Source organism: Nycticebus coucang, chromosome 8, assembly GCF_027406575.1.
Source record: "Nycticebus coucang isolate mNycCou1 chromosome 8, mNycCou1.pri, whole genome shotgun sequence".
In the NCBI taxonomy this organism is placed as follows: Eukaryota; Metazoa; Chordata; class Mammalia; order Primates; family Lorisidae; genus Nycticebus; species Nycticebus coucang.
Window position 1 is genome coordinate 42,292,521 of NC_069787.1, and position 12,831 is coordinate 42,305,351.

Here is a 12,831-nt window from a genome sequence, read left to right on the forward strand (position 1 = left end):
CCAGCCGGATGTTGTGGCGGTCTCCTGTAGAACCAGCTGTTCATGAGGCTGAGGCAAGTCAAATCGCTTGAGCACAAAAGTTTGAGGTTGCTGTGAGCTGCGGCGCTACAGCACCCTACCTAGGGCAACAAAGTGAGACTCTGTTTCAAAAAAGGGGGGGGAGGGGAGAAGGGGTCACAAACACGGATAAGTTTGATGTAATCTGGGCTAATTAGAGGCAAGCACAAAGTAATAAAGGAGTCAGGGACAGTCTCCCCCTTCTGGGGAGGTAAAGGAGCCTAATGAAGGGAGATAGAAAACCACCAAAAAATATGGTATTTGCTGAATGGTTTCATAAATTTCTACAAAAAAGGATAGCAAAGAAAGAAATGAGGCTGCTTGAAGCAGTACACCAATGTACCTGGCACATTATAGTGGTTAAATAAATATTTGATGCATGAATGAAAATTATATGTTATTACTTATTATTAGAGGATAAAATAGAAGTGGCACAAAGTGAGTCTGGAAAGAATAGGCATTATATTATAAAGACTTTACATACTTTTCCAGGCTTTTCATCAATTCAGCAAACGTGTTTAGCTACTACTGTGTTCCAGGTGCTTTATGCTGGAGAAAAAGAAAGATATGTTGGAAAACTTTATTACGAGAAGATTATGAGTCTTCACTTCTGGTGACTTTTATGCTTGTATGTAATAAAGTAAGATAGGACCCTCCACAAATCCCTAATGAGTTCTGTGCATGAATTTGCAAGTGATTTATGGATTCTTTCATACATTCATCCTATAAATATTTAATTGAATGCCTACCGGGAATTAGATACTTTGAAAGGTCCTGGAAAGACAATAATGAAGAAAAAAGACTCCCTCAAGTTCCTCAGTTTAGGTGATGACACAGTAAGATTCTTGCTATTATGGAGTATATCAACAATAATGGGGACATGGAAGAGAAGTTTAAGCTGAGACATGAAAAGTGAGTAGGTCTGGAGCACATTCACTTGTGAAGACCTGAGGACCATAGGGTCCTTGCTTCCCCTTCTTTTTTCCTTCTTTGGGGCCCTGACTCTCCCCTCGACTTTATCCATTCATGCCTCTTGTGTATTGATGCCATTTCTTGGAAGAAGATGAGGGCAGTGAGCTTTATGGCTCTTTTTGTCCTTTTTTTTTTCTTCCCCACCAGAACTGCTTTCCCTCCTTTTATTTCTTCCTCCCAACTCTACTCTGTCAGCCTCCCCCATTCTATCCCCACTGATACACTGGGACCACCCCTTACCTGGTAAGGGATGAGTGGATCAAAAGAGTGGGGTTTGCTGGAGAACCTTTTTTCCCTCTCATTCCACCCTTTTCTTCTCCCTGAAAAAAAAAAAAAAAAGAAAAGTGAGTAGGTGTAGGCCAGCTAGTCTGGTACTAGGGATAAAGAAATTTTAAGGCAGGGCGGCACCTGTGGCTCAAGGAGTAGGGTGCCCAGCCCCATATACCGGAGGTGGTGGGTTCAAACCCAAACCCAGCCCCGGCCAAAACCTGCAAAAAAAAAAAGAAAGAAAAATTTTAAGGCAAGCAAACATCATCAACAAAGCCCCAGGGACTTTAGAGAACAGGATTTCAAGGAAATTGGAAGTAGGTCTGCATCACTGGAGAATAAAGGGTAGGGGAAAATAGGGTGGTTGCTGAAGGAATTGTAGACAACGCAACAGACTCCAGAACATTCCTATCTTGCTCTGAGAAAATCAAAGAGGAATAATGGAAGTCAAGATATTAAAAGCAGGCACGGTTACGGCACCAGCCACATACACCCAAGTTGGTGGGTTTGAACCCGGCCGGTCCAGCTGAACAACAATGACAACTGCAACAAAAAATAACTGGGCGTTGTGGTAGGCACCTGTAGGCCCAGCTACTCGGGACGGACTTAAGCAAGAGAATCGCTTAAGCCCAAGAGTTTGAGGTTGCTGTGAGCTGTGACACAACAGCACTCTACCGAGGGTGACATAGTGAGACTCTGTCTCAAAAATAAATAAATAAATAGGGCAGCTCCTGTGACTTAAAGGGGTGGGGCACTGCCCCCATATACCAGAGATGGCCGGTTGGCGGGTTCAGACCTGGCTCTGGCCAAAAACTGCAAAAAAATAAAATAAAATAAATAAACAAATAGAATAAAATAAAAGCAGGCATGATGGGTTTTGTCTGCCAGGCTAAGGCCAGAGGATCTTTGAGCTCAGGAGTTTAGATCAGCCTGAGCAAGAGCAAAACCCCATCGCTACTAACCAGATGAGTGCCTATAGTCCAAAGTATAGGCTGAGGTAGGAGGATTGCTTGAATCCAGGACTTTGAGGTTGCTGTGAGCTAGGATGAGGCCACAGCACTGTATCCTGGGCTACAAAGTGAGACTCTGTCCAGTCTCTGCATACATACATGCATACATACATATACATACATAAAATCAGACATATCACTATTTAGCAGTATTGTGGATGGCAAATTTACTTATCTAATTTTCAGTTTCCTTGTTTGAAAAAAATAGCTTAATACCTCATGGAGCCTTGCCAGGATTAAATTAAATAATTCAAGACAAAATGCCAAGCATGATGCCTGGAAAATAATAGATACTCAGAGAATGTTAACTTATATTATTATTGCTAACAGTAAGAATTCTCCCAGCCTTCCACATATAGTAAGGAGCAAGTTGTTTTATCTCTAATTTGTACAGGCAGAAACTTGATCATAAATGTGGAAAGAAAAAATGTCTCTTTAGGCTCGGCGCCTGTGGCTCAAGCAGCTAAAGCGCCAGCCACATACACCTGAGCTGGTGGGTTTGAATCCAGTCCGGGCCCTCCAAACAATAATGATGGCTGCAACTAAAAAGTAGCAGGGCGTTGTGGGCAAGGGCCTGTAGTCCCAGCTACTTGGGAGGCTGAGGCAGGAGAATTGCTTAAGCCCAGAAGTTGGAGGTTGCTGTGAACTATAAAGCCAGGGCACTCTAGCCAGGGTGACAGCTTGAGGCTCTGCCTCCAAAAAAAAAAAAAGTCTCTTTATATACAGTTCTACTACAACATCTCTTAAAATTCATGTTCAACAGACAGCATGGGTTTTTCTGACAAGAAATGCTAGGACTGATTTAACCTGGCAGGGTACAGAATCCTACCAAGCTACATAGGGCATTGTAAATGCCAAAATGGCACTGAAGGCGTTCTTCACCCACTGGTACTCAGCAGGCACAGAAAAGGCTTAAATTAAGAAATCTCATACATGAGATATTTTGAATTCTAAACCATGTGGGTGTTCCTTTCTATGATTCTGTATCTACACAAAATTTTAATTAAGTAAGAAACATGTCATATTTTGAGAAACTTGGAATGGCAATGTTTCCTGATATTGTAGCTCTCTCTCTCTTTATAAACTTTTACCTTTATAGAGACTAAGTATTACCACTGCTATGATCCAGGCTAGTTTTCAATCTTGCAAAAGCAAAGAGATAATTGTAAGGTAATTATCTAGTACTATCAAAGATGGGAAATTATTGGCTCAGCACCTGTGGCTCAAGCTGCTAAGGCGCCAGCCACGTATACCTGAGCTGGCGGGTTTTAATCCAGCCCACGCCCGCCAAACAACAGTGACGGCTGCAACCAAAAACTAGCCAGGTGTTGTGGCGGGCACCTGTAGTCCCAGCTACTTGGGAGGCGAAGACAGGAGACTCGCTTGAGCCCAGGAGTTTGAGGTTGCTGTGAGCTATGATGCCACAGCACTCTACCCAGGACAACAGCTTGAGGCTCTGTCTCAAAAAAAAAAAAAAAAAGATGGGAAATTATTAGCATTTCAGATGTGTAAGAAACAACTTTGTAAACTCAATTAATATGCAATCCTCCTTAAATAATAATGATCTAATTGGACTTTAACCAATGACATATACATTGGCTACAATAAATTGTGGAACACTTATATAAGTGCTTAAGTAGAGTATACGGATTGCAAATCCAGGTAAACAACCTGATTATAGAAGCCAAGAGTTCACAAAAATCAAAATTGAGTGTAACTAATTTTTTTTAGAGACAGAATCTCACTTTGTCGCCCTCAGTAGAGTGCTGTCGCGTCACAGCTCACAGCAACCTCCAGCTCTTGGCCCCAGGTGATTCTCCTGCCTCAGCCTCCTGAGCAGCTGGGACCACAGGCACCTGCCACAAAGTCTAGCTATTTTTTTGTTGCAGTTTGGCCAGGGCCAGGTTCAAACCCACCACCCTCAGTATATGGGGTGGGCACCCTACCCACTGAGCCACAGGTCTACCCAAGAGAGTATTTAATATTTTTAATGGCATACACTGGTTTATTAAAACTAAAGTTTGATCCTCTTACCACACTAAGGAAGGTTCACCTCATCAGGGAAATTCTGTTGAGTGGAAATACCCTGTCATTTCCCAGGTGCCCAGGGTGGAGAGGCTCAGACATTCCAGAGGCACTGCTCATCTGTTTTTGGCTATCTGGTTCTTCAGGAAACAAAAGAAAAATAATTACCTGAAGACAAGTAAAGACATTTATTTTTCATTTAGCAATCTTTTTCTATGACTATAAAAAAGAAGTAATCAGAATGAAACAACCAGAGACAACTAATGTAGCTTCTTCACTTTATAGTCAAGGAACCTGAGGCTCAAGAAGGAAACTTTATTGAATGTATATTGCCATGTGGTTGGCTTTTTCCTCAGGAAACCTCTGTTTGTTAAGCATTAATCTTATTTTTCAGGTTGGGAAACTGAGGTAAGGCTCAAAGATTAAGAATCTTGATTAAGTCACCAGAATCTACAGCGAATGCAAATGTATTAATAAGAAAGGAGCAAACAACTCCATTAAAAACTGGGAAAGAGGGCAGTGCCTATGGCTCAGTGAGTAGGGCGCCAGCCCCATATACCAAGGGTGGCGGGTTCGAAGTCGGCTCCTGCCAAACTGCAACAAAAAAATAGCCAGGTGGGCGCCTGTGGTCCCAGCTGCTCAGGAGGCTGAGGCAGGAGAATCACCTAAGCCCAGAAGATGGAGATTGTTGTGAGCTGTGCACCATACACTCTACCAAGGGCGACAAAGTGAGACTCTAGCTGTAAAAAAGAAAAAAAAAAAAGTGGGCAAGAGACACGAATAGAAACTTTTCTCACGAGCACAGAAGAATGGCCAATAAACACATGAAAAAATGCTCATTTTCCCTAATTATCAGAAAAATGCAAATCAAAACCACTTTGAGATATCACTTAACCCCAGTGAGAATGGCCCCACATAACAAAGTCCCAAAGCAACAGTTGCTGGTATGAATGCAGAAAGGAAAACTCTTGCACTGCTGGTGGGATGGCAAACTAGTACGGCCTCTATGGAAAGAAGCATAGAGATTCCTCAAAGAACAAAGAGTAGACTTACCATTTGACCCTGTAATTCCACTACTAGGCATTTACCCAAATGAAAAAAATACATTTTACCACAGGGACATTTGCACTAAGAATGTTCATAGCCACTCTGTTCACAATCAAAGAGATGTGGAATCAGCACGTGAATGAATTAATAAACTGTGGTAGAGCCTGGGCGCAGTGGCTCACACCTGTAATCCTAGCACTTGGGAGGCTGAGGCAGGAGGATTGATTGAGCTCAGGAGTTCAAGACCAACCTAAGCAAGAGTGAGACCCTGTCTCTACTGAAAATAGAAAAACTAGCTGGGAGTTGTAGCAGGCACCTGTAATCTCAGGTATTCAAAAGGCTGAGGCTGGAGGATTGCTTGAGCCCAAGACACTGAGGTTACTGTGAGCTATGATGCCACAGCACTCTACCCAGGGGGACAGAGTGAGAATCTGCCTCTAAATAAACAAACAGAAAAACAAGCAAACAAACTGTGGTACATGTACGCCATGGAATAGTATTCACCCTTAAAATAGTATTCACGGCACTCTACCCAGGGTGACAGTGAGACTCTGTCTCAAAACAAACAAAAAAAAAGAACAACCTTTTTTTTTTTGAGACAGAGTCTCACTCTGAAACCTTTCCATGGCATCATAGCTCACAGCAACCTCAAAATCTTGGGTATGAGCAATTCTCTTGCCTGAGCCTCACAAGTAGCTGGGACAACAGGCATGCATCACTACACCCAGCTAGTAAAAAAGAGAATCTTGATTAAGAATCTTAAGCTTTGATTAAATGATTAATCCTAAATCACCATGCTAGATCCAAAGTACATGCAGGGCAGGGGTGGGGAGGTCTTTCTAATAAATATCTTTCTTTTTTTTGTAGTTTTTGGCTGGGGCCGGGTTTGAACCCTCCACCTCCAGTTATATGGGGCCCTACTCCTTTGAGCCACAGGCGCCGTCCAGAAATCTCTTTTTTTTTTTAACTAATAAAAGAAATACTTGCCATTGCATGCATTCAAATAATCAAAGTAAGGAAAGTAGGAGTCTTTTTTAGCCCCATCATAAATACCCAATCTAGCGCCAACTACTCTTAACAGTTGGTTAATAACATTCTTCCAGATGTTTTTCTAAGCCACACGCATCATGCCCTTTTAAGAATACCACATTATTGGGTGGCGCCTGTGGCTCAGTTGGTAAGGCGCTGGCCCCATATACTGAGGGTGGCGGGTTCAAACCCGGCCCCGGCCAAACTGCAACCAAAAAATAGCCGGGCGTTGTGGTGGGCGCCTGTAGTCCCAGCTACTCGGGAGGCTGAGGCTGAGGCAAAAGAATCACTTAAGCCCAGGAGTTGGAGGTTGCTGTGTTCTGTGTGAGGCCACAGCCCTCTACCGAGGGCCATAAAGTGAGACTCTGTCTCTACAAAAAAAAAAAAAAAAAAAGAATACCACATTATTTATTAGAAATGAGAAAGTCAACATTAGAAGCTTTATTCTTAAAAGCAATAAATAATTTGTATCAATAGCCTGTATTTGGGGAAGGGGAACTGGGAGGGAAGAAGTTACATTTATTTTTGACATTCTTATTAAGTTCCTATTTTACCATTTTGTGTATTTATTTTTTTGAGACAGAGTCTCACTTTGTTGCCCCAGGCTAGAGTACTCTGGCATCAGCTCAGGTCATAGCAGTCTCAAACTCCTGTGTTCAAATGATCCTCCTCCCTCAGCCTCCTGAGTAGCTCGGACTACAGGTGCCTGCCACAATGCCCAGCTAATTTTTCTATTTTTAGCAGAGACAGGGTCTTGTTCTTGCTCAGGCTGGTCTTAAACCCCTGAGCTCAAGGAATCATCCTGCCTCAGCCTCCCACAGTGCTAGAATTACAGTTTGTGAGTGAGGCACCACACTTGGCTGGGAGTGTAGTAACTCACTGCAGCCTCAGTGAGGCAATCTTCCCTTGGACACCCAAAGTGTTGGGATTACAGGTGTGAGACATCAGGTCCAGCCTTAAATCCCCTTTTGATTACAGGAAGTATCCTCTTGCTTTTTATAACCAATTAAAGAATGTTTCTAGGGGCTCACACCTATAATCTTAGCACTCTGGGAGGCTGAGGCAAGATCTCTTGAGCTCAGGAGTTTGAGACCAGCCTGAGCAAGAGCAAACCCCGCCTCCATTAAAACTAGAAAAAATTAGCTAGTGCCCGTAGTCCCAGATATTTGGGAGGCTGAGGCAGGAGGATTGTTTGAGCCCAGTAGTTTGAGGTTGCAATGAGCTATGATGGCACCATTGTACACATCCAGGGAGACAGAGTGAGACTCTGGAAAAAAAAAAAAAGTTACTTGGAATGCAGCAAATGTTTAAGAATAAAGTGCTGAGTGGGAAAGTCACATGAGGCATTTTCTTTCTGGGTTTGTTTCCAAGTATCATAACTTAGTTAACAATTAAAATATCTTTGGTGTGTGTCACACTTTATGGGGGCAAGACTATGATTGCAAGAGGGACTTTGCCTAACAATTGCAATCAATGTAACCTGGCTTATTGTACCCTCAATGAATCCCCAACAATTAAAAAAAACAATTAAAATATCAGAGACTCTGTTTATATATGATAGCTTTGTTCATCTAGTGACTTTTTTAAAATATAGTGTAAGTATCTTACTTATTCTGGGAAAACTGTGACATTTTGAATAATCATTTTTAAATACAGTTATTTGTGTTTATTTTTAATAAGCTTTATTGAAGGTTTTGTTTTAGAAAAATGCATTGTTGGCACAGTGGTTACAGCACCAGCTACATACACAGAGGCTGGTGGGTTCGAATCTGGCCCAGGCCAGCTAAACTAACAAGGACAACTGCAACAACAACAACAACAAAAATAAGCGAGCACTGTGGTGGGCGTCTGTAGTCCCAGCTACTTGGGAGGCTGAGGCAAGAGAATCCCTTAAGCCCAAGAGTAGGAGGTTGCTGTGAGCTGTGATGCTACAGCACTCTATTGAGAGCGACATAGTGAGACTGTGTTTCAAAAAAGAAAGAAAGAAAGAAAGGAGGGAAGGAGAGAGGAAAGAAAGAAAGAAAGGCATTGTTGCTGCTGTACAGCATTGTCAGACATCAGCACCTCACTGAATGGCTATGTTTTGGAAAACTGATAAATTTTTCAGGGGTCTTTGGTCTTTAGGAGCCCCAGTAGAATATATTGACATGGTATGAAAAGACCCCTATGTTGAGATAACGCTAGAGTGCCTGCTGCTCCACTACCCGCTAAGCATGCCCAGCATGCAAGGTTGGAGAAGGAGGTCTCCCCTGTGGATTCTTCCCTAGGCTTTGTACAGAGCTGGTTTCATGAGCAGATGACTGGTACATAGGGTCTGCACTTGGAAGGACTACATGAGGGAGAACTCTGCTATCTTAAAATTTTCAGTATTTTTTTTTTTTTTAAGAAACAGAGTCTCACTTTGTTGCCCTCTGCAGAGTGCTATTGTGTCACAGCTCACAGCAACTTCCAGCTCTTGGGCTTAGGCGATTCTCTTGCCTCAGCCTCCTAAGTAGCTGGGACCACAGGCACCTGCCACAACGCCCAGCTATTTTTTGTTGCAGTTTGGCCAGGGCTGGGTTGAACCCACTGCCCTCAGTATATGGGGCCGACGGCCTACTCACTGAGCCATAGGCACCACCCAATTTTCAGTAATTTTTTAATAGGTCTCTCGTTTTCATTTGCCGTAGGCCTCTCAAATTGTATAGCTAGTCCTGCCTTGAACGTACTGCATAGGAATCCAGACTCCTTCTCTGTGCAAGTCTGGCATATTGACAAGTATAACATGTGAAATGCTATTGGAGAAATTAGTGGGCTATCAATGATAAGCATCCCCTCAGAGCAATGAGTCCCTGTAAGTGAAACTGCATAGGTCCATCTTCCCATTTTCCAGTATCTAATTATGTGATAACTCAGAATGGACAGCAAAAATGATGACAGAAGATGACTTGCCTTGATTTTGTAATGTCTCACTGTATCTTAGGCTCTGAAGTTATTCTTGAAAATGATAATGAAAATAATATTAAATCAGGCAGCACCTGTAGCTCAAAGGAGGTGCCGGCCCCATATACCAGAGGTGGGTAGGTTCAAACACAGCCCCAGCCAAAATAATAATAATAATAATGTAAAAATCCATATCCACTATAATTGTTTTTTATATTTTCCAAAATTTTTATTATAAATAATTTCAAATGTACATAAATATTGAAATAAAATTACAATGAACACATACTTACAGCTCCTTGATTCTAAATTGTTATCATTTTGTCATATCTGCCTTACTATGCATGTGTTTCCTGAACTATTGGATAGTAGATTGCCGATATCATGACATTCTACCCAGAAATAGATCAGCATGCATTTACTAAAAGGGACATTCTCCTAAATAACTATCATATATATATTATATATATATATATATCCTTTTTTTTTTGAGACAGAGTTTCACTTTGTCGCCCTGGGTAGAGTGCCCTAGCATCATAGTTCATAGCAACCTCTAACTCGGGCTCAAGTGCTCCTCTTGTCTCAGTTTTTCTTTTTTAGTAGAGATGGGATCTCTCTCTTACTCAGGCTAGTGTCCAACCCATGAGCTTAAGCACACAATATATATTTTAAAATATTTTCTTTTTAATGTTAAAAAACTTGGAAAACAGGGCGGCGCCTGTGGCTCAGTGAGTAGGGCGCCGGCCCCATATGCTGAGGGTGGCGGGTTCAAACCCAGCCCCGGCCAAACTGCAACAAAAAAATAGCCGGGCGTTGTGGCGGGCGCCTGTAGTCCCAGCTGCTCAGGAGGCTGAGGCAAGAGAATCACGTAAGCCCAAGCAAGAGTTAGAGGTTGCTGTGAGCCATGTGACGCCACGACACTCTACCGAGGGTGGTACAGTGAGACTCTATCTCTACAAAAAAAAAAAAAAAAAAACTTGGAAAACAGAGAAGCATAAAGAAAAAAATAGGGAACAAGTACCTATAATTCCACTGCCCAGGGATCACCACTATAAGCAATCTGGTGCTATACAGAAAAATGGCATCATCCTGTAACAGCTGATTTTTTCATGTGTTTGTTAGCCATTCGTCTGTCGTCTTTAGAGAAATTTCTATTCATGTCTCTTGCCCATTGATATAAGGGATTGTTGGCTTTTTTTTTTTTGAGACAGAGCCTCAAGTTGTCATCCTGGGTAGAGTGCTGTGGCATCACAGCTCACAGCAACCTCCAACTCCTGGGCTTAAGCAAGTCTCCTGCCTCCGCCTCCCAAGTAGCTGGGACTACAGGCGCCCACCACAATGTCTGGCTATGTTTTTGGTTGTAGCTGTCATTGTTGTTTGGTGGGCCTGGGCTGGATTCGAACCTGCCAGCGTAGGTGTATGTGGCTGGCGCCTTAGCCGCTTGAGCCACAGGCGCTGAGCCCCTTTTTTCACTCTTAACAAGAATATTTCCATGCCTCTTGGTAGACAGAACAATGGCCCCTCAAAGTTGTCCACATCCTAATCCCTGAAACCTGCGAATATGTTACGTTACATGGTAAAGGAGACTGAAGATGATTAAGGGTACAGAATTTAGGGGCTAGGGAGATTATCCTGAGTTATTGGAGTAGACCTGTTTTAATCACATGAGTCCTTAAAAGGTGCAAGAGAAAGGCAGAGCAGGTCAGAGAGATGTGACGTGAGGTCTTGATCCATTGCTGACTTTTTTTTTCTTTTCTCTTTTTTTTTTGGTTTTTGGCCGGGGCTAGGTTTGAACCTGCCACCTCCAGCATATGGGACCGGCGCCCTACTCCTTGAGCCACAGGCGCTGCCCTCTTTTTTTCTTTTTTTTTAAGACTGAGTCACACTATGTCAGCCTGGGTAGAGTGCTGTGCTGTCATAGCTCACAGCCACCTCAAACTCTTGGGCTCAAATAATCCACCTACCTCAGCCTCTCAGAGTGCTAGGTTAAAAGGGTGTTTCTTGGAATTTTCTGTTTTACAGACCCAGGTGAGGCTTGACCCTGCCACCTGTGATATGCAGGCCAGCAAGCTAACCACTGAGCCACAGCAGCCAGCCCCACTGCTAACTTTCAAAATGAAAAGAAGAGAGGCCAGGAGCCAGGGAAAGACGGCAGCATCTGGAAGCTGGGGAAATTAAAGGAAAGTAATATTCCCCCAGAGCCTCCAAAAAGAAACTCAGCCTGGCCAATACCTTGTTTTTAGCCTACTAAGACCCAGTCAGATTTCTGAGCTATAGAACTGTAGGATAATAAACCTATGTTGTTGCAAGCTAATAAATTTGGTATCATTTGTGACAGCACACAGAAAACAAATATACCTCATTATCTGTATTTGTCTTTAAAACGATAACATTTTCTTCTTTCTCTTTTTCCTTCTTTTTCTCCCCCTCCTCCCATAGTCTTACTCTTTAAGATATTTTACCTGAATGATTTTTCTCTTTTATTTGGCTTTGAAAAACAATAATGATTAGTGTATTGAAATGGCATCTGCCAGCAGGGTCATCCAGGTAGCCAAGCCACACACACCATTAACAAGATTTCCTGACAGAAGAAAGAATCCTAAACCCCAGTGCTTCCAGGCAGGAGCTTTGAGATCAGCAGGGCTACAGTCCCACTCTTCTGCAATTTCCTAGCATTCCTCAGGGAGGTAAGTCACCAGATTTGCTGATGTATCAGGGTCCAGCAGACACTGCAGAAATAATAAAAACAGTACCTCAGAAATACAGCAGGAAATTTGTGTCTCAAACTGACTATATCCAACGTGAAGGTCCAGAGTAATCACTGTGCCTGCTGTTTGTCATCAGACAAAAGAATTATTCTTACGATAAATGACTACTAAAATGAAAAATGAGAAATTGCATATTAAAAAACTTTAATAAATATTCTGTTAAAAATGAGATAGAAAAATTTAGATGGATACTTGTATCTCCTAATTTATGTATCTTGGTCAGCTTCTCCATGAGCTTACCTAACTGTTGTTTATATAATTTATACTTAATAAAGTATACATTTGGGGGCCGGGCACAATGGCTCACACCTATACTCCTAGCACTCTGGGAATCCGAGGCGGGTGGATTGCCTGAGCTCACAGTTTCAAGACCAGCCTGAGCCAGAGCGAGACCTTGTCTCTAAAAATAGCTGGGCATTGTGGCAGGCTCCTGTAGTCCCACCTGCTTGGGAGGCTAAGGCAAGAGAATCACTTGAGCCTCAGAGGTTGAGTTTTCTGTAAGCTATGAAGCCAAGGCATTCTACCAAGGGCAACAAAGTGAAACTCTGTCTCCAAAAAAAAGTACACATTTGTAAGAAAAAGAAAAGGAAAGAAGGAAGGGAAGGGAAGAGAAGGGAAAGGAAGAAAAGGGAAGGGAGAGAAGCAAGGGAGGGAGGGAGGAAGGAAGAAAGGAAGGAAGGTAGGTAGGTGCAGTACCTGTGGCTCAGTGAGTAGGACACCGGCCCCACGTACCA

The 12,831-nt window shown here is 42.7% G+C and overlaps 1 pseudogene; it reads left to right on the forward strand.

Annotated features, from left to right (window-relative positions):
* Positions 1 to 11,849: 11,849 nt before the first annotated feature.
* LOC128591451 (alpha-ketoglutarate dehydrogenase component 4-like) lies at positions 11,850 to 12,147 on the forward strand (annotated as a pseudogene).
* The last annotated feature ends 684 nt before the right edge of the window (positions 12,148 to 12,831 follow it).